General features: G+C 39.0%; 1 protein-coding gene across 1 annotated transcript in view; it reads left to right on the top strand.

Moving 5' to 3' along the window:
- The window catches only part of SCN9A (sodium voltage-gated channel alpha subunit 9), a 161426-nt gene continuing 134832 nt past the window's right edge, over positions 203 to 26796 (top strand). Inside the window, exon 1 of the mRNA XM_018064047.1 lies at positions 203 to 444. The gene's annotated coding sequence lies outside the window, so the exon portion shown is untranslated. The remainder of the gene's footprint in view (positions 445 to 26796) is intronic.

The following is a 26796-nucleotide window of genomic DNA, read 5'->3' as shown; positions in this document are numbered from 1 at the left end:
TGTGGCATCTGCAACACGGAGGTCTGGGCTGGGTCCCCGCCCGGGTCCCCGCCCAGCGCCCCCAGCAGGAGTGGAGGGCTGCGCGGAGCGAGGGTGGGGCAAGGGCGGGGAGCGAGGAGGGGCCGGAGAGCCGGGGCGGGGCCGCCGCCTTTCTGGGCGCGCCCCGGAAGGAGGGGCGCAGTAGCGGGGCTGGCCGTTGCCGGTGTTCGCCGGGCGAGTGTCTGGTTTCCAATTCCGCGGGCTCCGGCATTGGGGTTGGGCTAGCTTGGGTGCCAGCGGTGGGTAGTGGCAGGCGCCGGCCGAGCAACAGGAGCTCAGAGAAAGAGGGAGCGGCAGGAGTGGAGAGGACGCCGGGGGAGAGGAAGGGTCCCTGAAGCCCGCGCCCTCCCCGGGCCAGACTCTGCGGGCGCACTGTGTGGGCATGATCGGCGGGCACGGTGGCAAGTAAGTGCCTTTTCTCTTGCTCCTCTGGTGTGGCGGGGACGGAGGCCGCCAGTCTCTCGCCAGTGCTCTGCTCACCCGCCACACCCACCTGTGTCCGCTTTCGCGTCTCTCGGGTTTTGGCCACCTGGCATTAACGCCACCTGGAAGTAGAGCGGGGAGAAGTTAGGCGAGGAGGTGCCAGAGACTGGACAAAGGGAAAGGCAGCTGTTCCCCTTGCAAGGTCGGTCTTTTGCCAGTTTTGACGGTGTGGGTTTGCTGCCAGACCCTGAAAATGTGGAAAGGCAGAGCAGCTGTACCGAATGGCTACTGTTATTTCTTTTCTGTCTACGGTAGCTGAGTCGTCGGATGGGTTTCGGTTTCAGGGTTAGGTCGTATTCTTTAGGAGCGAAAAACAAACATGCGTTTTGTTTCCCATTTGCAAAGGTGAGCCTGCAGAACCCGCAGAGCTGACACTACCTGTAGGGTGGCGAGGATGCGCCGCACCCCTTCCGAGCACACAAACACAGATGATTGACGGGAGGCTTAGCCTTATTTCTCGGCCCAGTTTATTTTCTTTTCAAACGAATGTGCATTTTGTTAGTGAAATTCAGATGGATTTCAGAATCATTTTAACTTTTTATAGACTTCAGCTGAAACTATCATTTAGTTTTTAGAAGAAAATAGTTCTTTTCGTTACTTCTTTAAAATACAAAAGCTTAAAACGAGATTAACAAACTAGAAACTTCAGTGCCAACTTTGGTGATTATAGCAAATATTTCTTATTGTTGTAGTGTTTATATTAGAAGCGTTTGAAATAATTTATTTTAGTGTTGTTGTTTTTTTTTATGACAGTAGCAGCGTTCGAAGTAATTTATATCTGCTCTGAAGGTAAGAGCAATTTTTATGTGAGAGAAGCTTAAGGGGAAGTTTTAAACAGCTCACTTCAATAAGATAAATACCAGATCAAAGTAGGCTTTTAAAAGGATGATGGATTTTCATTTGTTGTTGTGAAGTCAGTGTTAGAAGGTTCAAGGTTTTTCAGAAACACAATTAATGTTCTTGTCTATTTCTCCTGATTCTACATGGGCAGGAGAAAGATACTGTCCTTTCTTTCTTTCTCTTGGTAATTTAATATATATGTTCATGATTTTTGCTTTAATATCAATAAGACTTATCTACATATAATCTGCAAAGCAAGTCCAGTTATTCAATAGCCCATTTTATTGAAGTCTTCAAATTATTTTACATCATTTAAAAACTATAAACTAGAATTCACTTTTTTTAGAAACTAAGTTGTTTATCTTTATTTATTTAATCTTTGTTTAACATTTTAACAAATGTTGTTAATTATTTGAAAGCTTGTCTTATTTGAGCTCTATATATGGGATAATCATGATTGCTAGAACAGCTTATTCACAATAAAATGCTCGACAAAATATGGCATGTGATATAATGAAGGATGTGCCCTGTATTAAGCAACTGACAATAGCTTAAGATAAGTTTTACATTTTGTAGATGTTTTAAGTACCTGTCTATTTAGAGGTCCCCTTTTGAAGGAGAACCATTGTGAAATCGAGGGACATAGCGACATATTCTTACAGAAGCCAGGTGTATGGTATGCCGTGATTCCTGTGGTACAGGTTAGGGCTCCCAGGGTACCTGATGCTTCTGTGGAAGAAGGATGAGTCAGGGTTGTCTCTCTGCCAAGAGCATCCTCCTGCCTCTCTGTCTCCTAGGACCAGGAGGTAATCATGAGAGCCCTCCTGTGGCAGTGCTTCTGTGTTTTTGCTACCTGTTGCTGAGGAGACTTTTGGCAGCAAAGAAAAAGTAAGAAATTCAGAGGTGGAATCTGTGGGATCCTATTCACCCTACTTAATGTGATGGACCAACTTTCTCTGTGGCAAGGAAAAAAATAGAATCTTGTGTTTTTCAAGAACAATGAAAATATTTATCTAATATCTATGCCTATTAGATATATGAAAGAGTGTGAAGTACTGGGAAGAATTATATTCTATTTTTTCTAACCTTATAAAGAAACTTGAAGTTTAGAGGTATGAATGAGTCATTCTGAATGTCATAATGGTAACAGTTTATGATTTTCCCTAAAACTCTGTCTCAGATCCTTTTCCCCAGTCTTTGTCATCTGAATTAATGGTTCCACCTTTCACCAAGTGTTTACTGCCTTCTCTTCCTCCTCATAGCGTTTCATCCCTAACCAGTCCGTATTTCGATCTCTCAATCCTGTCTCCCAAATGCATCTCTATTCAACTATACTTCTCAGCTGTACCTCTTCCACCCTGCTTTCTTTATCTACCCTGCCACCAGATTCGTGGCATCATTGTAATTTTCATGGATTAATGCTACAGCCTTGACGCAGCCTCTCTACTTCCATCGTTTGCTCCCTTGTAATTACCTCTCCAAGAAAGCAAGACCATTGTGTCTCCCCTTAAGAACATTCAGTGGATCATAACTACAGAAAAAAGGAATAAATGCAGAAACTCAAAAACGGATTATCAACACATTCCTTCTGTTAGCATCCAGCACACTGCCTAATCTGGCCCTCCGCTACGGCCTCTGTGAACACATCTCCCACTCGTTTATATGCTCCAGCCACCCTGGTCTTTTAGTACCTGAAACACAAGAAGCAATTTCACTCCTTAAGGCCTTTTCAAACGTTCCCAGTGCCTGGACTATTCCTGCCTCTATTTAATGCCTCTCTTGTTTGCAGACTTAAAACCTCAGCTCAAAGGTCTCTCCTTCACAGAGATCATTCTTGATCTCTTTGTCAGATGTAGACGGTTACATATTTGTTTCTGTCTTGGTACCTTGTCTGTTTGCTCCATAGTGATTATTACAGCGTGTATGTATTTTGTAGATCTGTATATTTTGTGGTTTTGTGTACTGGATGCTCCAAATGAACAGACACCACGTCTTTCTTGCTGACCCTGCTTCCAGAGTCGTACCTGCAGTGGGGAAGTAGAGGGTTCCTAGATATTTATGAACAAAGAAAAGACTTATTTCACCATAGAGTGCACTAACCTTGTAAACTTTAAGATTCCAATTCTTTCTTTGTAGAGCATTTGGTAAGTTTACGATGCAGAATTATGATTCTGAAGAGGTATAATTTAAATACCTTGAGATGTATTCCCATCTCTCAGCAGTGTAGGCTTTAAGGTATTCAAAGGGAAGTAGATTATAACACACCCAAAAAGGCAGTAACCACAACTGGATTAAAGTGTATTTTAAAGAAACATTGGAGTGCATAATCCAATGACTTTATGACTTTAGTGCAAGTGACTCATAATATACAATGATGACCTTATTAGGTTTAAATCTACATCTTTCACCAGGATTTGAGGGTCGCTTTGTAATCACTAAATTTAAAGTCTTGTTTCATAATAAATGAGAACAGTGGGCTCAGTGGATGGAAGTATAATCAAATGAAGCGGAGGTCATAAATTGATGCCCACATGATCCATATTTGTGTTTACTCCAGACTCAAGGGGCAAATTATCTCAGTTCAGTTCAGTTCAGTCGCTCAGTCGCTCAGTCGTGTCCTACTCTTTGCAACCCCATGAATCGCAGCACGCCAGGCCTCCCTGTCCATCACCAACTCCCGGAGTTCACTCAGACTCACGTCCATCGAGTCTGTGATGCTATCCAGCCATCTCATCCTGGGTCGTCCCCTTCTCCTCCTGCCCCCAATCTCTCCTAGCATCAAAGTCTTTTCCAATGAGCCAACTCTTTGCATGAGGTGGCCAAAGTACTGGAGTTTCAGCTTTAGCATCATTCCTTCCAAAGAAATCCCAGGGTTGATCTCCTTCAGAATGGACTGGTTGGATCTCCTTGCAGTCCAAGGGACCCTTGAGAGTCTTCTCCAACACCACAGTTCAAAAGCATCAGTTCTTCGGCGCTCAGCCTTCTTCACAGTCCAACTCTCACATCCATACATGACCACAGGAAAAACCATAGCCTTGACTAGACGGGCCTTAGTCGGCAAAGTAATGTCTCTGCTTTTGAATATACTGTCTAGGTTGGTCATAACTTTTCTTCCAAGGAGTAAGCGTCTTTTAATTTCATGGCTGCAGTCAACCATCTGCAGTGATTTTGGAGGCCCCCCCAAAAAAGTCTGACACTGTTTCTACTGTTTCCCCATCTATTTCCCATGAAGTGATGGGACCGGATGCCATGATCTTCGTTTTCTGAATGTTGAGCTTTAAGCCAACTTTTTCACTCTCCTCTTTCACTTTCATCAAGAGGCTGTTTAGTTCCTCTTCACTTTCTGCCATAAGGGTGATGTCATCTGCATATCTGAGGTTATTGATATTTCTCCCGGCAATCTTGATTCCAGCTTGTGTTTCTTCCAGTCCAGCGTTTCTCATGATGTACTCTGCATATAAGTTAAATAAGCAGGGTGACAATAAACAGCCTTGACGTACTCCTTTTCCTATTTGGAACCAGTCTGTTGTTCCGCAAATCCAAAATATTCACTAGGAATACTCAGAGAGACACTGTGGGCTAACCCAGGAAGATCCATCACTATTTTGGGGATAGGAGAGTAGGCTTCAAAATGCTTGTTGGTTAATGATAGCATCATATTTATACTGCAGTTTATGCATGCACACATACACATGCGCATATGTATGCCCACACTTTGTGTGGCAATAAGCCCTCTCTTTTTTTGAGCCTATACTTAATGATACTAAATGAAAAATAATTTTTTATAGTAACATTTGGTTGAAAATTTAGCTTTCAATTAAGCACTTAGCTTTGATTAGTGATAGTTTTTGTCTTGCAAGTGACCAACCATTTGTTTGTTTGGTTTTGGTAAAGAATTGGGCAGTCATGTTTCTTCTTGAAGGACTGAACTACTTCATGAATTGTCACTAGGGAGTTTGTTAAATTTGCCCTTGTGGTGGAACAGTGGGGTGGTTGTAATGTACTGGAGTGCATCTGTCCACTCATTGAAGTTAGGCTTCCATTTTACATATCCTGCATTAACTAATTCATTCCCACACGTAGTTATTAGGCTTCCTTCTTCAGAACTGTGTAGGATTAGGTTACTATTTAGTATGGCAAGGTCATAATGAAATGGATATCCTAAGACTGTATGAAAGTGATTTTCTTACGAGAATTTATAAGAGTACGTTCCAAAAAGGTGGGTAGATTACTTTATGGAATATGAGAGAACAGTTGGTGTCTTGCCATCCTGCAGAATGAAATTTCTTCATCAAAGGTTTAACTTGCTTTTCCTCCTCTGTGTAGCTAGAAGGCAGTGGCTTTAGGCAACAGGGAAAACCATCAGCCTTGGGCACCTAAAAGGAGAATGACGTTTGGAGGAATGAAACCCTTGAGTGGTGAGGAAAAATGCCAGACCATGAAAGAGGCGAAGGAGGAGGCAATGTCTCAAAGAGTGCCAGTAAATATCACCTGCCACAAACAAATTTGAGTAGATATTATATGAAGAACCGAATTATTCTGTATCTTTTAGTCTCACTGAGAAAGTCGTTCTCTTTCCATTGCTCTTTAAAATAACTGCGTTTTAAGTGAAAAAACATTCTGTCATTGTGGCTTTTTAATATAGGAAATGGCTTTGGATTTTTAGAATAATATAACCTGGAGCTAAAAGCCATGTATTATTGTTAAATTTTACCATTGCTTTAATTGTAATTTCATTGCTATTCATTTTATAATTTCCTTTTGTTGTGTCAGGTGTTTGAGAGACTGCCATTATTGATCACAACTTTCTTTAAAATGTCTTTTTGGATTTTTTACAAAGCTGTCTGAATCATTTATCAACATATGATAAAACTTTAATTGCACCTACGACTGTTCACTTGGAAACTGTTTACTCTTAGAGGGAGTGAGTACATTTGCATTATCGTTAACTTACCATCCCTCCCCTGAAATGAATGTCTTTTTCTTTCCCTTTCTCTCCTACATCTCATCTTCTAAACAGTAATACAAATTTCGCTCCACTCTTCGGTCAAAGTACTCATACAAATAGTTGGAAAATTGAGCCTCTAAAGAAGAACCAATAAGATTAGATAGATGTATTAAAATACAGAGACATATCTATACAGATGGTTAATGAAATCTTCTTTGTGTTATATGCCAAAGCAAATTTCTTTTTTTTTTTTTTTAATGTTTATTTATTTATAGCAAATTTCTTGTGTCATCTGATTGTTTTAAAAAATTGGGGCAATTTCACGGTATGTAGTGCCTGCCAACTGTATCAGTCATTCAGTGTAATTAAAAATGTAACTTCTTCAGGGCCTATGATTTACAAGTTCAGAAAAGAAGCAAATAGAAGTAAATAGTACATATTCATATTGATACATAAAAATATAACGTGGGGAAATAAGAGAAATGTTGTTTGATAGTAAAATATCTCCTTATGTATGACTTCAATTCCACTGAATGCTCATTCTTTCAAGTTCAATGGAACTGCTTCCTTTAGGGCTTCAAGTAAGGATAATTTGCTAATATACATATGTTTTAAATGGAATAAGTAAAATATTTTATTGGTAAATTATGATTTTGCTTTCTCTGGGTGATGGTATAGAGTTAATACTGCTTATAGGTAAATTTTATGGGCCCAATATTTATAGGTAATCCTTTCATGAAACAAATTTTACAAAGTTGAAATGACCTCCCTCCTCCAACATAATACATATATTCTTGTTATCCTGGACAAATTATGGTAATTCAAGTAGGGAGAAAATAAATCATCAGGGGTCAACTGGAAACAGTTCAGTTCAGTTCAGTTCAGTCACTCAGTCATATCTGACTCTTTGAGATCCCCTGGACTGCAGCACGCCAGGCCTCCCTGTCCATCACCAACTCCCGGAGTTTACTCAAATTCATGTCCATTGAGTTGGTGATGCCATCCAAGCATCTCATCCTCTGTCGTCCCCTTCTCCTCCTGCCTTCAGTCTTTCCCAGCATCAGGGTCTTTTCCAGTGAGTCAGTTCTTCACATCAGGTGGCCAAAGTATTGGAGTTTCAGCTTCAGCATCAGTCCTTCCAGTGAATATTCAGCTTATTAGAATCCCATGAGATCATCTGACAGCCTTTCAGGAATGAATGCTTGTGCAATAATGGCTATGCAAAGAATATCTTTTGAAAATTCATATTGTCTCTCCTACAATTCAGAATCTTTGTAAAATACTGTATAATGTGTTGAAAACACAGAGGAATAAATTTGAGTTTACATTAGTGTAGTGAAAGAATTGTTTTCTAGATATTTCCTTTGAGGAACATATGATCTTACTCAAATGCTGAAAAGTGAAAGTGTTAGTCTCTCAGTCATGTCCAGCTCTTTGCAACCCCATGGACTGTAGCCCACCAAGCTCCTCTGTCCATGGGGTTCTCCAGTCAAGAATACTGGAGTGGATAGCCATTCCCTTCTCCTGGGGATCTTCTTGACCCAGGGATCGAACCCAGGTCTCCAGCATTTCAGGCAGATTCTTCACTGTCTGAGCCACCAGGTAAGCCCTAGTCAAATGCTTTTGCTTCTCAGATCAAATTTGTTATAAAATTGGTAGTGTCTATTTCTCAGGGTGGCTGTACAAATTAGGTTAAAATATATATATATTAACAGGCATTTTATTGTCTCACATTTTAGGGAGGTGTTCAATAATGTTGGCTAGACATTTGGTAACAGTATATTATAGTCAAAATTTACCCATTATATTTTGAATACAAATGGTGCAACATCTAAAGTTTATCATTGTTAATTCTACATTTAATCCTGTTTCAGTGAATACTAACAATGAACTTTATCCTGACTTTTTAATGATGGTATAGTTCTACATCTCAAACATAGGACCACTGCATTTATAACACTTGCTGGTAAAGTTTTCAGCTATAAGCTATTACACATAGTTTATATGAAGTATGTAAGAACATCTCAGCAGGAAGACATGAGAGAGGCATTCAAAGATCAAGAATTTAACCATCCAATTACACTTTATTTATGACTTTCAACCTGATCCATCAGAATTCTGCATTAATAGAGAGCAGGTCAGTGGAGGCGACCTGTCAGATGCCCTATTAGTGATCTTACAACAAATAATATCTACTTTGATAGGAATTTTTAAAAAAGCATACATGAAATTTCTCACTTATGCATGAAATCAGACTTACTCTACTAATTCAATCATCAGGAGTATGACTTTGCATTTATAAATCAGTGAATAAAATGTGTGAACTTGAGGGAAATACTTGCCAGTCACGTCCATTCACTTACTTTATTCCACTGGTGATACATGAACAAAAATCCACATCTTCTAAAGCAAATCATCAAATTAAGAATGATAATTAGTTTTTTAATTGTTTTCTTTAGCAATTAGTAAATTTTGCTCAGATACATAGAATAATAAGAGGTGAGCTAGAGCAGGATCATGAAGACATAAAATAAGTATATAATGGATACATTACCATAAGGGAAAATATAGATAGCACAATTTACATCTTGTTAAAATTACTGATTGCTCCTTGGAAGAAAAACTAAGACAAACCTAGACAGCATATTAAAAAGTAGAGAAATCACTTTGCAGACAAAAGTCAGTATAGTCAAAGCTATGGTTTTTACAGTAGTCATATACAGATGTGAGAGTTGGACCATAAAGAAGCCTGAGTGCCGAAGAACTGATGCTTTCAGACTGTGGTGCTGAAGACTCTTGAGAGTCCCTTGTACAACGAGGAGATCAAACCAGTCAGTCTGAAAGAAAATCCACCTTGAATATTCATTGGAAAGACTGATGCTGAAGCTGAAGCTCCAATACTTTGGCCACCTAATGGAAAGAGCCAACTCACTGGAAAAGACCCTGATGCTGGGAAAGATTGAGGGCAAGAGGAAATGGGGATGGCAGAGAATAAGATGGTTAGATAACATCACTGACTCAATAGACATGATTTGAGCAAACTCCAGGAGATAGTGAAGGACAGGGAAGCCTGGTGTGCTGCAGTTTATAGGGCTGCAAAGAATTGGACATGACTTAGTGGCTGAACAACAGCAATATTACTGACAATAACATTAATTTAACAGCTTTATGTGTGAGGGTCTTCTTTTACACTGAGCAGTACATTAAGGGATTTGCTAATGCTCTTTTTAAATCCCCACAGTCACCCTCTGAGGTGAGAAACACTTAGGCTCAGAAGTTAGCTAACCTTCCCAGAGACTCACTATGATTATGAAACTTGAGTAACATATATATTTCTTTTAATGAAATCAAAATCTTATTTATCCCAAGATTAAGCTTGCAAATATCCCACACAGATACACCTGATTACTGTGTATTCTACAAATGCTTTTTAAACCCATAATGGAGCTGAAATAATCTCCATTTGCAATTAAACATACCAAACAGTGTAATTCGGAGAAGGCAATGGCACCCCACTCCAGTACTCTTGCCTGGAAAACCCCATGGACAGAGGAGCCTGGAAGGCTGCAGTCCATGGGGTCACTGAGGATCGGACATGACTGAGCGACTTCACTTTCACTTTTCCCTTTCATGCATTGGAGAAGGAAATGGCAACCCACTCCAGTGTTCTTGCCTGGAGAATCCCAGAGACAGGGGAGCCTGGTGGGCTGCTGTCTATGGGGTCGCACAGAGTTGGACACGACTGAAGCGACTTAGCAGCCTCAGCAAACAGTGTAATTATAATACTAGAGAATAAGAAGAAAGGTTGAAGCTTATTTAAATGTTCATCTTGAATATTGATTTTGGGGAGTGCATTTGTGTTAAACTGAAATTGAGATGTAGGTAGGAGTTTGAAGACATTATATTATTATGAAATGCATCTATACATTTGAAGTGTTTCTGAGGTTGTTTTAGACATTGAGTAACTTTGCTTTCTTGATCTAGGGGTGTCACTATATTATTCTGACTTGACTTGGCCATAATTAAAATATTTTGCTTATTATGAGAAACTCAAGACAGGAAAGGAGACTTTCCCAAGGTGGGCCAAAGTTGAAAGAAGGGTGATAGTGTCATTGAAAAGGGTATGTGTGTGAAATGTCTGGGGCAGACTGAGTCAGCTATGAGCTATGAAATGGAGTGGAAACAGGGAGTGGAGCATATCTATGAGACCCTGGGTGTTAGAGGATGGAGGAGAGATTGCAAAGTGATCTTGTGCAGGGTAAGAAAAGAAGAAGACAGTATTCATCTAAAGTGTTTTTATGTTCTAAAACTTAGTATTTATTGTCACACAGAATCAATTATTTATGTCAATTACACTGATTCTTTAACATCAGTGATTCACGGTTTAATAAGGGTTTTAAAACATTTGGGGAAAAATGATTTATTTTACATGACACATAATTTTCTAAGATGATTTTCTTTTAGTATCTGTTATCTGCTTAGATACTGTCCTTTGAGTGGTATATAAAAAACATGAGAAAATGGACCCCTAAGTTCTATGATATATCTCAATCTGTTCTATGATATATCTCAATCTGTTCTAGTGATTATGCCCTGTCAGCTTATCCACTAGATTGTTAAAGTTTTAATAGCAGAGACCATAACTTGTTCATATTGGCATCTCTGCATGGTGCCATACACACAGTCATTCTTAATACATATCTCATCAATAAAAACATATTTCATCAATACTTATTACACAACCATGTCCTTGACGTTAATTAAAAATAGCTTTTTCATTGAAATGGAACACTTCATTGAAATATAGGAATTTTCAAGAGTATAGGAGGGATAAGTTAAGAAGTTATTAATTTATACTTCTCTCACGTAGCTTTTTACCATTACAAGGTAAATTTACGTTTTTTATTTCTTACTTAGGAAAGGGACAGCATTCCTGCTTTTTTTTTCTTATTTTCTGCTCCAGTGTGAGTTCATCAATTGTAGATGACAATATTTAGCTTTCTTTGCCTTAAAGAGCTGAAGTATTTTTACATGTATGCAAGTTGATGCTTTAAAAAGGCTGAAGCCCAAATCCTTTTCTAAAAGTGAGTTTTCTGTTGAAGGATTCACATAAGAAATAAATCGGTAACCAGATAGTAAAAAGAAAAAGTTCAAAGTAAAATTTTCAGCTGACTTGTGTGGAGGTGATGATCAATCATTCAGCCCTATCTGGCTGGCCTCCAGAATGTGTAGGTTAGGCATTCGTATCCAAGGTGGTATCAGTGCCCTTGAGGTTTGTGGGGAGGGAAGACCTGGCAGAGATCCCAAGGGCAGTGGTAAAGGGATGCAGAGTTGCTCCAGGTCCATTCCTAGAACTCTCAGCCTCACTATTCTCAGCATTTGTATATCTTCTTAAATTTAATGGTATTTCCTTCTTTCCTTCTCTCCTCTGTTCACTCCCTTCAGCAACCATCTATTGAGTAGGTATTCAGGGTACCACTATAGACACTGTACATGCAGCATTGAACAAAACATGGCAGTTTCCTGCTAGTTTTGAGACTGATAATAAATGAGTAAACAAATGGTTATCACTTCCTGACCTTACACTGTATACTGTGAGGAAAAAGAAAAGCAGGACAGAGCACATATAGGAAAGAAGGCATTGTTTTGGGTGGCTTTCGTCTTTTAGGGGGGGTGCTATTTGAGCAGAGACCTGAAAGAGAGAAGGAAGTGTGGAAGCCACCTAAGTGACAGGAAATTTATTCCAGTCACAAGAAGCAATGATCTCGGTAGCCCTAAGGGTTATCTGATGTGTTTACTGAACAGCAAGGAAATCAGTGTGACTGAAGTGCAGAGAGCAGAGCTGAAAGCAGTAGAAGGTGAGGGCCTTTTCTCAATTTGGAAAAGATGACTAAGTCTGCCTGGAGGTCTGTGTGATAAACCAGCATTACAGTGGGAGCCATGTTATAGCAAGGGACAAACTTTGGGAGGGGCTAAAGTGTGCGTGTTTTAAAAACTGGATCCCGTTCTTAACGCGAGTACCACACAATCCAAATTAATGATTGAGAAACTCAATTTCCTTACAAAATTTATCTTTTAGTCATTTTTTTGATGATTTATATGAAAAGGTCATATTGTTTTACTAACTGCAATAGACTATATTCTTGGAAGCCATTTGAAGAAAGAAGGGGTAATATAGAGTTTACATTTGAGAGTATCTAAATATTTAAATTCTGGAAATTAAAACATGGTGAAAGTACAGTAATACTTTGTATATTTTGATTACTTTTATATCATGCAAATTATTTCTCATGAAACAATGATATTGCATATATGTAACTGAGTCCTATAACTTCTTGGCGTTTTTGCTAAGATCAAGCGTATAAAGGAGTCCTGCCTGGCAAAATAGATTGCAGGGAAGCACATCTGAATCCCATCAACTTAGACCCAATGCTAACTGCTGTGCCTTTGGTAGCTCCTGACTCTCTTCCTTACAGTTGTCAGCAAATTTTTGTGAATTAAAAAATAAGAAAAATTTTGTGGTAAAATATATGTAGCATAAAATTTACCATTTTAACCATTGTTAAGTGTTTAATTCAGGAGCATTAAGTACGTTCACATTTTTTGCAACCATCATCACCATCCATTTCCAGAACTTTTTCATCATTCCACACTGAAACTCTGTACCCAGTAAACAATAATTCCTCATGCTTTCTGCTCCCCCCAGACCCTGGTAATGACCATTCTACTGTCTTTCTTTATGAATTTGCCTATTCTACGCAAATTAACTTAATTTTCCTTTTCCTTATGTAGGTGGAGGTATACGCCATTTGCCTTTTTTTGTCTGGCTTATTTCTCTTCACATAATATTCTAAGGCTCATTAATGTTACAGCATGTGTCAGAATTCCTTTCTTTTTAAGGCTATGTAGTAGTTCATTGCCTGGAGAATCCCCATGGTCAGAGGAAACTGGCAGGCTACAGTCCATGGTGTTGCAAAGAGTTGGACATGACTGAGCTACTAAGCACAGCACAGTAGTCCCTTGTATGTATATACCACACTTTATTTATCCATTCCTCCACTGATGGATGTTTAGGTTGCATCTGTGTTTTGGCTATTATACATAATGCTGTGATGAACATTGTTGTACAAATAGCTCATTGGGTTCCTGCTTTTAATTCTTGGATATATAAAAGAAGTGAAATTGCTGCTGCTGCTAAGTCACTTCAGTCGTGTCCGACTCTGCTGGATCATAGGATAATTCTATAATTAATTTTTGAAGAACTGCCATACCCCTTTCCACCATGGCTGCACTATTTTATATTGCCACTAGGAAATGGCAACCCACTCCAGTATCCTTGGCCTGGAAAATCTCATGGACAGCAGAGTCCGGTGGGCTGCAGTTCATGGGGTCGCAAAGAGTCGGGCACGACTGAGCAACTAACACTTAGCAATGTACAATGGTTCCAATTTCTCTACATCCTCATTAACATTTACTGTCTCTCTTTTTAAATAATGGTCATCCTACTGGGTGTGAGGTTGGATTGCCCAATGGTTTTGATTTGCATTTCCTAATGATTAGTGAAATTGGTTTTTTCATATATATATTGACCATTTGTACATTTTCTTTGAAGAAATGTTTATTCAAGTCCTTTGGTCATTTTAGAATAGAGCTGTTTATTTTTGTTGTTGAGTTTAAGAGTTATTTATATGTTGTCGATATTGATCCCTTATCAAACACATAATTTGCAAGTATTTTGTCTGTTCCTGGGTTGTCTTTTTACTCTCCAACAATGTCTCCTGACACACAAAAGTTTTAATTTTTATGAAATCGAATTTATCTTTTTCTTCTGCTACTTGTACTTTAGGTACTACATACAAGAAATCATTGCCAAATCCAGTGTCTTAAAGATTTACCCTGTGTTTTCTTGTTTTTATACTATTAGCTCTTATGTTTAAGTCTGCAATCCATTGGTGATTTTTTTTCCATTCTTGTAGATGTTATAGAGGTTTAGAGTCTCCCGCTTCCCTTTACCCATCATTCCCAGTGGTTTGTTCTTTTGTTCAGTATTCCTTACTCTGAACATTTTCCTTTCAATAACCTCCATTGCATTTTTTTCTTATATGGCAAGATTAAAATGCCTAAATTATTGAAAAGTATAGTAGTGATATAGAGGGACACCTGGTACAGAAAGAATATTACATATTCACATTCTACTAGTCTCTAATTGGGTTCTTTCATCCTTTAGATGAATATTATTAAAATTTTTTGTAGCTTAAGTATTATAATTCCTTTCTAACTAGTTAATAGATTCAAGAACTCTTTATATTCTCATTGTAGATATCAGTTCAGTTCAGTTCAGCTGCTCAGTCGTGTCCAACTCTTTGGGACCCTATGGACTGCAGCGCGCCATGCTTCCCTGTCCATCACCAAATCCCAGAGGCTACTCAAATTCATGTCCATCGAGTCAGTGATGCCATCCAACCATTTCATCCTCTGTTATTCCCTTCTTCTGCACTCAGTCTTTGCCAGCATCAGAGTCTTTTCCAATGAATCAGTTCTTCACATCAGGTGGCCAAAGTATTTCAGCTTCAGCATCAGTCCTTCCAGTGAACATTCAGGACTGATTTCCTGTAGGATGGATTGATTGTATCTCCTGGCAATTCAAGGGACTCTGAAGAGTCTTCTCCAACACCACAGTTCAAAAGCATCAACTCGTTGGCAGTCAGTTTTCTGTAGAGTCCAACTCTTACATCCATACATGACTACTGGAAAAACAATAGCTTTGACTATATGGACCTTTGTTGCCAAACTAATGTGTTTGCTTTTTAATATGCTATCTAGGTTAGTCATAGCTTTTCTTCCAAGGAGCAAGCATCTTTCAATTTCATGGCTGCACTCACCATCTGCAGTGATTTTGGAGCCCAAGAAAATTAAGTCTGTCACTGTTTCCATTGTTTCCCCATTTGTTTGCCATGAAGTGATGGGACCGGATGCCAGGATCTTAGTTTTCTGAATGTTGAGTTTCAAGCCAACTTTTTCACTCTCCTCTTTCACATTCATCAAAGGGCTCTTTAGTTCTTCTTCACTTTCTGCCATAAGGGTGGTGTCATCTGTGTATGTGAGGTTACTGATATTTCTCCCAGTAATCTTGATTCCTGCTTGAGCTTCATCCAGCCCAGCATTTCACATGATGTTCTCTGCATATAAGTTAAATAAGCAGGGTGACAATATACAGCCTTGATGTTTCCCAATTTGGAACCAATCTATTGTTCCATATCCAGTTCTAACTGTTGCTTCTTGACCTGCATACAGATTTCTCAGGAGGCAGGTCAGATGGTCTAGTATTTCCATCTCTTTGAAGATTTGCCACAGTTTCTTGTGATCCACACAGTCATAGGTTTTGGTGTAGTTAATAAAGCAGAAGTAGGTGTTTTTCTGGAACTCTCTTGCTTTTTCTATGATCCAACGGATGTTGGCCATTTGATCTCTGGTTCCTCTGCCTTTTCTAAACCCAGATTGAACATCTGGAAGTTCATGGTTCATGTACTGTTAAATGCTGGCTTGGAGAATTTTCAGCATTACCTTGCTAATGTGTGAGATAAATGTAATCGTACAGTAGTTTAAACATTCTTTGGCATTGCCTTTCTTTGGGTTGGGAATGAAAACTGACCTTTTCCAGTCCTTTGGCCACTGCTGAGTTTTCCAAATTTGGTGGCATATTGAGTGCAGCACTTTAACAATATCTTTTTTTGAATTTGAAATAGCTCAACTTGAATTTCATCACCTCCACTAGCTTTGTTCTTAGTGATGCTTCCTAAGGCCCACTTGACTTCACATTCCAGGATGTCTGGTTCTAGGTGAGAGATCATACCATCTTGGTTATCTGGGTCATGAAGATCTTTTTTGTATAGTTCTTCTGTGTATTCTTGCCACCTCTTCTTAATATCTTCTGCTTCTGCTAGATCCATATCATTTTTGTCCTTTATTGTGCCCGTCTTTGCATGAAATGTTCCCCTGGTATCTCACATTTTTGAAGCGATCTGTAGTCTTTCCCATTTTATTGTTTTACTCTGTTTCTTTGCATTGATTGCTGAGGAAGGCTTTCTTATCTTTCCTTGCTATTCTTTGGAACTCTGCATTCAAATGGGTATATTTTTCCTTTTCTTCTTTGCCTTTTGCTTCTCTTCTTTTCTCAGCTATTTGTAAGGCCTCCTCAGACAACCATTTTGCCTTTCTTTTTGTTGGGGATGGTCTTGATCCCTATCTCCTGTACAAGTTCATGAACCTCCTTCCATAGTTCTTCAGGTACTCTGTCTATCAGATCTAATCCCTTGAACCTATTTGTCACTTCTACTGTATAATCATAAGGGATTTGATTTAGGTCATACCTGAATGGTCTAGTGGTTTTGCCTACTTTCTTCAATTTCAGTCTGATTTTGGCAATAAGGAGTTCATGATCTGAGCTACAGTCAGCTCCCGATCTTGTTTTTGCTGACTCTTTAGAGCTTCTCCATCTTTGGCTGCAAAGAATATAATCAATCAGATTTCAGTGTTGACCATCTCGTGATGGCCATGTGTAGAGTCTTCCTTTGTGTTGTTGGAAGAGGGTATTTCTTCTTTGTGTTGTTGGAAGAGTGTGTTCTCTTGGCAAAAGTCTGTTAGCCTTTGCCCTGCTTCTTTTTGTAGTCCAATGCCAAATTTGTCATGGAGTTATTCCACGTATCCCTTCACTTCCTACTTTTGCTTTCCAGTCCCCTATAATGAAAAGGACATATTTTTTGGGTGTTAATTCTCAAAGATCTTGTAGGTCTTCATAGAAACGTTCAAATTCAGCTTCTTCAGCATTACTGTTCGGGGCATAGACTTGGATTACTGTATTATTGAACGGTTTGCCTTGGAAATGAACAGTAATCATTCTGTCATTTTTGAGGTTGCATCCAAGTACTGCATTTTGGACTCTTTTATTGACTATGATGGCTACTCCATTTCTTCTAAGGGATTCTTGCACACAGTCATAGATATAATGCTCATCTGAGTTAAATTCACCCATTCCATTCCATTTTAGTTCACTCATTCCTAAAATCTCAATGTTCACTCTTCCTGTTTGACCACTTCCAATTTGCCTTGATTCATGGACCTGACATTCCAGGTCCCTATGCAATATTGTTTTTTGCAACACTGGAATTTACTTCCTCACCAGTCACATCCACAACTGGGTGTTGTTTTTACTTTGGCTCTGTCTCTTCATTCTTCTTGGAGTTATTTCTCCACTCTTCTCTAGTAGCATATTGGGCACCTACCTACCTGGGGAGTTCATCTTTCAATGTCCTATCTTTTTTCCTTTTCATGCTGGTCATGGGGTTCTCAAGGCAAGAATACTGAAGTGGTTTGCCCTCTGTTCTCCAGTGGACCACATTTTGTCAGAATACTTCTCCATAATCCGTCGGTCTTGAGTGGCCCTACACACCATGGCTCATAGTTTCATTGAGTTAGACAGGGCTGTGGTTCATGGGATCAGTTTGATTAGTTTTCTGTGATTGTGGTTTTCATTCTGTTGGCCCTGTGATGGATAAGGGTAAGAAGCTTATGGAAGCTTCCTGATGGGAGAGGCTGACCGAGGAGGAAACTGAATCTTGTTCTGATGGGCAGGGCCATGCTTACTTCACTTCAGTCATTCAGTCATGTCTGACTCTTTATGGACCCATGGACTGCAGCATGCCAGGCGTCCCTGTCCATCACCAACTCCCAGAGCTTGCTCAAACTAAATGTACATAACGTCAGTGATGCAATCCAACCATTTCATCCTCTGTTGTCCCCTTTCTCCTCCCACCTTCAATCTTTCCCAGCATCAGGGTCTTTTCTAATGAGTCAGTTCTTTCCATCAGGTGGCCAAAGTATTGCAGTTTCAGCTTCAGCATCAGTCTTTCCAATGAATATTCAGGACTGATTTCCCTCAGGATTGACTGGTTGTATCTCCATGCAGTCCAAGGGACTCTCAAGAGTCTTCTCCAAATTCACAGTTCAAAAGCATCAATTCTTTGGCACTCAGCTTTCTTTATAGTCCAACTCTCATATTCATACATGACTACTGGAAAAAATATAGCCTTGACTAGACAGACCTTTGTTGGCAAACTAATGTCTCTCCTTTTTAATATGCTATCTAGGTTGGTCATAGCTTTTCTTCCAAGGAGCAAGCATCTTTTAATTTCATGGCTGCAGTCACCATTTGCAGTGATTTTGGAGCCCAAGAAAATTAAGTCTGTCACTGTTTCCACTGTTTCTCCATCTGTTTGGTATGAAGTGATAGGACCAGATGCCATGATCTTCATTTTCTGAATGTTGAGCTTTAAACCAACTTTTTCACTCTCCTCTTTCACATTCATCACAAGGCTCTTTAGTTCTTCTTCACTTTCTGCCATAAGGGTGGTGTCATCTGCATATCTGAGGTTACTTTCTCCTGGCAATCTTGATTCCTGCTTGAGCTTCATTCAACCCAGCATTTTGCATGATACTCTACATATATGTTAAATAAGCAGGGTGACAATATACAGCCTTGATATACTCCTTTCCAGATTTGGAACCAGTCAGTTGTTCCATGTCCAGTTCTACCTGTTGCTTCTTGACCTGCATACACATTCCTCAGGAGGCAGGTCAGATGGTCTGGTATTCCCAGCTCTTTAAGAATTTTGCACAATTTGTTGTGATCCACACAGTTAAAGGCTTTTGGCATAGTCAATAAAGCAGAAGTAGATGTTTTTCTGATGATCCAACTGATGTTGGCAATCTTATCTCCTGATTCCTCTGACTTTTCTAAATCCAGCTTGAATATCTGGAAGGTCCCATTTCATAAGTATTGTTGAAGGCTGGCTTGGAGAATTTTGAGCATAACTTTGCTAGCGTGTGAGATGAGTGCAGTTGTGCAGTAGTTTGAACATTGTTTGGCATTGCCTTTCTTTGGGATTGGAATGAAAACTGGCTTTTTCTAGTCCTTTGGCCACTGCTGAGTTTTCCAAATTTGATTGCATATTGAGTGCATGCTCGGTAAATCTTTAATGCAATTTTCTGTTGATGGGCAGGGCTGTGTTCCCTCCCTGTTGTTTGGCCTCAGGCCACACTATGGTGGAGGTGATGAAGGCAATGGCGACCTCCTTCAGAAGGCCCCTGCATGCGCTGCCGCACTGAGTGCCCCGACCCTGCAGCAGGCCACCGCCGACCCACGCCTCTGCCAGAGACTCCTGGGCACTCGCAGGCAAGTCTGGGTCAGTCCCTTTCGGGGTCACTGCTCCTTTCTTCTGGGTGCTAGTGTGTACATGGTTTTGTTTGTGCCCTCCAAGAGTCAGTTTCCCCAGTCCTGTGTAAGTTCTGGCGGCTCTTTGGTGGGGTTAATGGTGACCTCCTCCAAGAGGGCTTATGCCATACCCAGGTCTGCTGCCCCCAGAGCCCTTCCTGCTGCGGTAGGCCGCTGCTGACCCGTACCTCTGCAGGAGACGTTCAAACACAGAGCTGGCTCAGTCTCCGTGGGTTCTCTGGGTTCTGGTGCACAGAAGGATTGTTTGTGCCATCTGAGTGTCTCAGCCTGGTTTGGGTTTTGATTCTAAACACGATTTGTCTTGCTGGGCTTCTCCTTTGCCCTTGGACATGGGGTATCTTTTTTGGTGGGATCCAACATTCTCCTGTCGACTGGTGTTCAGCAGCAAGTTGTAATTTTGGAGTTCTGGCAGAAGAAGATGAGTGCACGTCCTTCTACCCCGCCATCTTCCTCTGCCACCAGACTCCTCTATCCATAGGGGTTTTCCAGGCAAGAATACTAATACTAGAGTTGGTTGCCATGCCCTCCTCCAGAGGATCTTCCCAAACCAGGGATCGAACCTAGGTGTTCTGCATTGCAGGCGGATTCTTTACTGTCTGAGCCACCAGGTTACTCTGTGGCCACTATGCAATCTGGAATTTTCTCCACTATTCTAAGCCTGTTTGCATTTATTGATGAGACTGTAAAAGTCTGTCTAAAAATGGTAGAAAATAAGAAATACCATCATACATTTAATTCACTCCTCTTTGAAAACAGTCATACTATTCATCTTCTGACTATCTTTTAAACAACAGCTGCTGCAAAAAAGAGCACATTTTATGTGGTGTTATGTGGATTCCATCCTGTTCCCAGATTAAGGTCAGGGCTACTGAATGCCTTGCCATAATGACAGCCTCTGGTTCCAAGAGGGAGTAGAGAAGTAGGAGGTACAAGAAGTTTCTCTGTTGATGAGCATAGTAGTTTGATGGACATTTAGTTTGCAGAAGATTTGTAAATCCAAGTTATTTATTCGGTGGTTCTTTACCATCCCTGATGAACTTCCAGTAAATAAGTTGTTTGTTTAGAAGCGTAAAACCTTCTCTTCCTGCCGTTATGCATCCTAAAAAAAAAAAAAAAAAATACACCAAAAGCCGTATAAGTTGACAACAACTTTTCTTGATAATGCCTGCAGATATTCCCAAGAATCTCTTGGTATGTGTGCTGCTTAATTCACTTATTCTGATATTGAGTTAAAGGGCTTTGAGTCTATTGACCATTCCTGGTCTGCAAGGAATATTTCATCAGCAACTGTCACTGCTTGGATTTTACCTTGAATGAATGTCTAGTCTTCTCATGCTTTAGCTTTAAGTTCTGGAGCATCTACTACTAATAAAAAATAATCCTCTGACCCCCTATGAGAAATTTTTCCCTTTTTGTTTTTTGTAAATAATGTTTCTCTGTATCAGACTGACTGTTGCCTACCCTCAGCATTTTTAACCCATTGCATGATCCTGCTCAGTCCTAAAGAATCATTTCTACTGTCAGTTGATTAATCTTCTATGAAGTTGCCACATTCCTTATTTCCATAGACTTTAACTTATTTTATTATTTCCATTTGGTTTTCATCAAATTCCAATTTTGGGTTGTCAGATATTTTAAATTCTCAGTATATTTTCATTTAACAAGCCTGATTGATTTACTAGTTTTTATCACATCTGAAAATCAATGCACATATTCTACGTACACTCCATAAACTGAGCCTTAGGTTGGCCGGGGACCAGATGACTGTGTGACAGATATTGTCATCTGTTGATAGGAAGCAGTGTCATTTTGGTTTTACAGTGATCATAGTTCAGTTTTAATCTTTAAAATATCCTGAAAGTAGAGACTCACAGACAAGAGAATAAATTTATGATTACCAAGGGGAAAGAGGAGAGGAGGGGTATTTAGGGACTTTGGGATTGACATGTACACACTGCTAAATTTAAAATGGATAACCAACAAGGATCCACAGGGAACTCTGCTCAATGTTATATAACAACCAAAATGGGAAAATAATTTGAAAGAAAAGAGATACAGGTATATGTATAACTGAATTACTTTGTTGTACACATGAAACTAGCAAAACATTATTAATCAACTATACTTCAATATAAAATGAAAAGTTAAAAAAAATAAGTACAGCTCCTAAGAAAAGCAAGTTAGGAATCTTCTACAAAATTACAAACATACATATCTTTTACCTTAAATAAATAAATAAGTAAATAAATAAAATACCGTAGAGAGGAAAAGTTTCTGTGTGTAGACAAACTCAAAGTTTATCTATTATGAAGTAATCAAATTTCTTATCCTTTTTTAACAACATTAGGTGTGCACAATAAATTGGTAAGAAAGTTGATAAAAATCATTCTTAATAATCATTAGAGCTTTTGTGTACTTAGAACATTATCAGGAAATATGCTAAATGAATGGTTAGAATGTACTATACACTTAAAATGTACTAAAGAAATGTGCTTCATGTTTAAAATGCATTGTCTCATTTTTTCCCCTAAAATGAACTTACTGGATAATCATTTTCAGTCCTGTTTTCCAATGCAGAAACCAAGCTTCAGAGAGGTTGACTTGCCTCCAAACACAAGCTTACAAGCAGTTGAGATGGGATTTATATTTTTAAGTGATAAATGCAAAACATGAAGTGGTATGTATATAGAATATTATTAATGTGAAAAAAATTAATAGGTATGTATGTGTTTATTAAAACACATAGATGGATACATAAGGGATTGGACCAATTATTATCTCAGGATAAGAGTCTGGGTGGCTGGGAAACAAGGGAGAATCACTTTTTGTTATATGTACCTTTGTGTTTTGTGGCTGTATTTATTCTTCAAAAACAAATGTAAGGATGCTATTTAGGGAGAAAAGTGAGTCATAAACCTGTAGTTTTGGCCCAACATATCAACTTAAAAGTATTCTGTTCTTGGAGTTACTTATTGCTCTGAAACTTCAGGCTATAATCAAATAACATATCCTCAAAAATACATCTAAACTGAATTCGAATGAATGAATGATACAGGTGAGAGTTTAGCATACCATGATGTATGTCAGAATATATGATATTATTAGCCTCATTTAGAATAGTCATCTCAATTAAATAAACTTCACTATACAAAAATCTGAAACTCAGTAAATTTTATACGGAAGATCTGAGAATGTGCTTGACACAAACACCAAGAAAAGCAGAGAGGCAAAAGCTGAGTTGGATGAGTGCAGTTAAGGTAAATGAACAGCCTCTCTTAGCCTCAGACATGACCCCAGGGACTGTGTGATTAACTCATTCCTAGGTCTGTGATTCCAGAAATATATCTTGAAAATAAAACTCTTTCACACAGTGAAAAAATACATATGCATAAAAAAGTGTGAACATTCTAACTATAAAGTAACTATATAGTTTTGTAAAATAGCAATTCTATTTATTTTCAAAAATAAGGTTTACCAAAGACAAAGGTTAAGATGACAAACCGGCAAAAAATAATAGAACTTTTGTAAAAAGGGACCAATGTCCTTAGCATAAAAGACCCCTTATCAAAGAAAGAAATGATGAAAACCCCAATAGGAAAAGGACTAAGAGAGCGAGTAGATTTATTAAAGGAGAAACAAATGTTCCATGGAATGCACATTTTTAAATGTTTTTTTTCCTATCAAACAAGCAAGCATTTGGCAAGCATTTTTTAAATTACTATATTTAATATTGTTTGGGTATGGAAAAATATATGCTTTTATATTGCTAGAGGGAATATACATTTTTACAGCCTATCTGGAAAGAGTTTTGGCAGCAACTTCACTTTCACTTTTCACTTTCATGAACTGGAGAAGGAAATGGCAACCCACTCCAGTGTTCTTGTCTGGAGAATCCCAGGGACGGGGGAGTCTGGTGGGCTGCCGTCTATGAGGTTGCACACAGTTGGACACAGTTGGACACAACTGAAGCGACTTAGCAGCAGCAGCATGTGCTTTAAAAAGACAAAGGAAATACATAAACATATCATCAATAATTTGCTTTGAATAGATTACTTTTATTTTAATCTTTATGCTTTTCAATGTTTTCTAAAAATACCAATGAAAATTTACTATACTTATATTCAGCTATATTAATAACTTTAAATTAGTTATGTGTACAACTTTCTTCAAAGTATCATATGTTGGATTTAACAATAAAGCCATAGCTTTGACTCTGCAGACCTTTGCTGAGAAATGTCCATATAGTCAAAGCTATGGTTTGTCCAGTAGTCATCTACATATATAAGAGTTGGACTATAAAGAAGGCTGAGCACTGAAGAATTAATGCCTTTGAATTGTGGTTTTGAAGAAAACTCTTGAGAGTCTCTTGGACAGCATGGAGACCAAACCAGTCAATCCTAAAGGAAATCAACTTTGAATATTCATTGGGAGAACTGATGCTAAAGCTGAAGCTCCAGGACTTTGGCCACCCAATGTGAAGAGTTGACTCATTGCACAAGACCCTGATGCTGGAAAAGATTGAAGGCAGGAGGAGAAGGGGGTGACAGAGGATGAGGTAGTTGAATAGCATCACTGACTCAATGGACCTGAGTTTGAGCAAACTCCGGGAGATGGTGAAGGACAGGGAAGGTTGGTGTGCTGCAGTTATGGGGTCGCAAAGAGTCGGACACAGCTTAGTGACTGAATAGCAGCAGCAAGAACAAAAATATTTTCTATATAACTTGGCCTTGTTATTCACCTACAGATTTTAAATAAACCATTGTTAATGGCAACATTTAAGCTGGAATTAATCAACAATCCAGTATTGTATCTGTGCCTAAGTTTCTGTAACAGTTGAGTAAGTTACCACTTTGCTAGAGATCCAGACATTTGGATATTTGTCCTTAAGCATATGCTTCAAATAAAGTATTTGCAATTTGGGGATGCTCAACCACTGATGAAATGGAGAAACATTCCTAATGAATTTTTAGGAGTGACTAATATAATTGTGTGTACCAACAAAGGTCCATCTAGTCAAGGCTATGGTTTTTCCAGTGGATGTGAGAGTTGGACTGTGAAGAAACTGAGCACCAAAGAATTGATGCTTTTGAACTGTGGTGCTGGAAATGTGTTGGTGTGGAGTTTGAGTTTACTCAAACTCATGTCCAAACTCCATCACCGGGAGTTGGTGATGGATAGGGAGGCCTGGCGTGCTGTGATTCATGGGGTTGCAAAGAGTTGGACACGACTGAGTGACTGAACTGAACTGAACTGAACTGAATATAATTGTGAGTATATGTGACTAGTATAATTTAGAATTGAAGAATTTTAACATGGATTTTCCAGTAGTCATGTATGGATGTGATAGTTGGACCATAAAGAAGGCTGGGCACCAGAGAATTGATGCTTTTGAACTATGGTGTTGGAGAAGACTCTTGAGAGTCTCTTGGACTGCACGGAGATACAACCTGTCAATCCTAATCAGTCCTGAGTATTCATTAGAAGGACTGATGCTAAAGTTGGAACTCCAATACTTTGGCCACCTGATACAAAAAACTGACTCATTGGAAAAAGACACCGATGCTGAGAAAAATTGAGGGTGGAATGAGAAGGGAGCCACAGAGGATGAGATGGTTAGATGGCATCACTGACTCAATGGACATGGATTTGAGCGAACTCTAGGAGATGGTGATGGACAGGGAAGCTTTGGTGTGCTGCAGTCCATGGAGTCTCAGAGTTGAACATGACTGAGTGACTGAACAACAACATTTGATTAGGTGATGTTTGCCATACTATTCTCTCTTCCTATCTATCAGATCAAGCTTTTAACTTGAGTGTTTTTGGTTGTTAGAATACTGCTTTCACTAAGGCAGTATTTTGGTATCATTAAAATGAGAAAAGATAATAAAAGCAGCAATATTTTCACTTTCAGTTGCTCAGTCATGTCTGACTCTTTGTGGCCCCTGTAGCCTACCAGGCTCCTCTGTCCATGGAATTTTCCAGGCAAGAATACTGGAATAGGTTGCCATTTCCAACTCTAGAGGTTCTTCCCAGCCCAGGGATCGCATTGGCATATTTATTCTTTACCACTAGCACCACCTGGGTAGCCCCAGTTTTATATTTCTTGCATACATGAGGCTACACGTAAGGTAAGGAATTGTTTCTTAATGTGTTTTAATTTTTTAGAAGAGGAGAAAAAGTGAGAACACCATAATTTTTTAAAAATTTTCTGATGTAAAGTCAATGACATGACAGTTATTGATTACTTTATTTGAAGATAATCCTAAAATATTAAAAACTCAGTCATAATTTTACTAAATAATAATTGTGATTCACTTACAAATCAGTGTGACATTTACATTGCCTTAAAGACAGGGTGCTTGATTCTTCCTGTATTTGGGTTAGGAGAAGTTGTCATTCTTCAAGTGTTCAACAAGTTCCTATGACATCAAGATACCATGTAACGTGCTAATGATAAAAGATACCCAAGACAAGTGTCCTGTCTAAGGAGCTTAGAGTCTGGTTGAAGAAGACAGGCATAGAGATTAATGAAGGAAATGAGGCATTATAAGAAATATGATAAAAATCTGCGCTAGGGGGAAGGTGGAAACGCAAATTAGATAGGAGAGGTGAGAGAAGGAGAAGCTGATGAGTTGAATTTATATTTGAGGGAAGAAAGGTAGGAGATGGGATCAGATCTCTTCATATAAGAAGTGCTGAACTGAATTTTTAAAGTAATGAGATGATCAGAATAGTTGAAACTGGATAGAAGGAGCAGCATAAGAAAGCAGGGATCATAGAATAATCTGGCTGCCCTTTGGGGAAATGAAATGTAGAGAGATATAGCTGGAATGTAGTAGACACAAATAGGGGAAGGAAAAGAAGCTATCAGCACCTGGCTAGGAAGTTTTCTGTGCTTTTCCTAGACATGGCAGATTATCCTATAGGCAGCTGTCAGCTATAGAGGATTTTTTTTAGTAGGGGAAGATTACTGAATTTCCCATTATAAAGGCAGGGTTTATTGTACATTGAATGAATATTAGAACTGACTAAATTTCCTTGGTACTACCAAACTACATGCTTTCTAGCATTTTCTGTAGCATAACTCTTTTTCCCCCAAAGGAATTATTTTGGTGCTTCAATAAGAAAAACAGATACAAAGGAAACATAGGGTCCTTAACAATTTTAAATTTTGGTCTAAACAAAATAATTCATT

This window comes from Capra hircus, chromosome 2 (assembly GCF_001704415.2).
Source record: "Capra hircus breed San Clemente chromosome 2, ASM170441v1, whole genome shotgun sequence".
In the NCBI taxonomy this organism is placed as follows: domain Eukaryota; kingdom Metazoa; phylum Chordata; class Mammalia; order Artiodactyla; family Bovidae; genus Capra; species Capra hircus.
Note: the sequence above shows the minus strand (reverse complement) of the source record. Positions and strands in the feature narration are given on the sequence as shown.